Source organism: Sinocyclocheilus rhinocerous, unplaced genomic scaffold (genome assembly GCF_001515625.1).
Source record: "Sinocyclocheilus rhinocerous isolate Xijiao unplaced genomic scaffold, SAMN03320098_v1.1 scaffold116, whole genome shotgun sequence".
Classification (NCBI taxonomy): Eukaryota; Metazoa; Chordata; class Actinopteri; order Cypriniformes; family Cyprinidae; genus Sinocyclocheilus; species Sinocyclocheilus rhinocerous.
Window position 1 is genome coordinate 346,922 of NW_015649590.1, and position 892 is coordinate 347,813.

Here is an 892-nt window from a genome sequence, read left to right on the forward strand (position 1 = left end):
AGTTTTCTTTTCATAAATAAAATATTGATTAATCCTCATTAAATTACGAAAGATATTCAGTCAGTTAATGATTTTCTTTTGTTCTTTGATTAACATTAATGATAGGCAGCACGTTTATTAAACGGCTGTCTCTTTAACACACCGAACACACACAGATCTAAAAATACTGTTACACATGCGTTTTCTGTTTACGTTCACTTTAGACAAAAAAACGGCTGTGTTTATGATGATATACTGACGTATTTCGTGCATACTGGTCGATAAATGTGAAAGAGAAGTCAGTTCTGGCCCGGAACAAGCTTTGTGGAAATGCACGGAACAGTTCGAGAACGGACTCGGGTCGGGAACCCGCATCGGGACCACTGTTCTCTGTGTTCGCGCTTCAGATGTGTGCGCTGCACACAAACAGTGTGCAAGTTCTTTCCCTTCCTGCACTTAAATAGTTTAAAATCACATTAAAATGCGAACGCGGGAATCGTTAAGCGGAATCGAAATGCACATGTCTTATCGAATCCCCGATTATTGGAAATTTGGAACCGGTTCTAAAATGGAACCGGTTCTCGATACCCAACCCTAGTAAAGACTGTAAGTTTATACCTCACATCCTCGTTTTCATCCTAAATTCAATATGGTGTCTACTATGGATGTGCGCGACGACTAATTTGACTGACGTTTAAACGAAAGCTTTGTATCTGACTAGTCGACTAGTCTAAAAGCAAGAAACCCCCAAAAGATGGTAAGAAAAAAAAACCTCTGTGCGTGCGTGTAGCATAGCCTATATTTGAAATACTTAATCTATGAATCACACTGTCAAATCCCTCAATGAATTCCGCTTGCCGCACACTTGCCTCGCGTTATCATCATTTCATTTTAGGCGGTCGTTAAAAAGAAA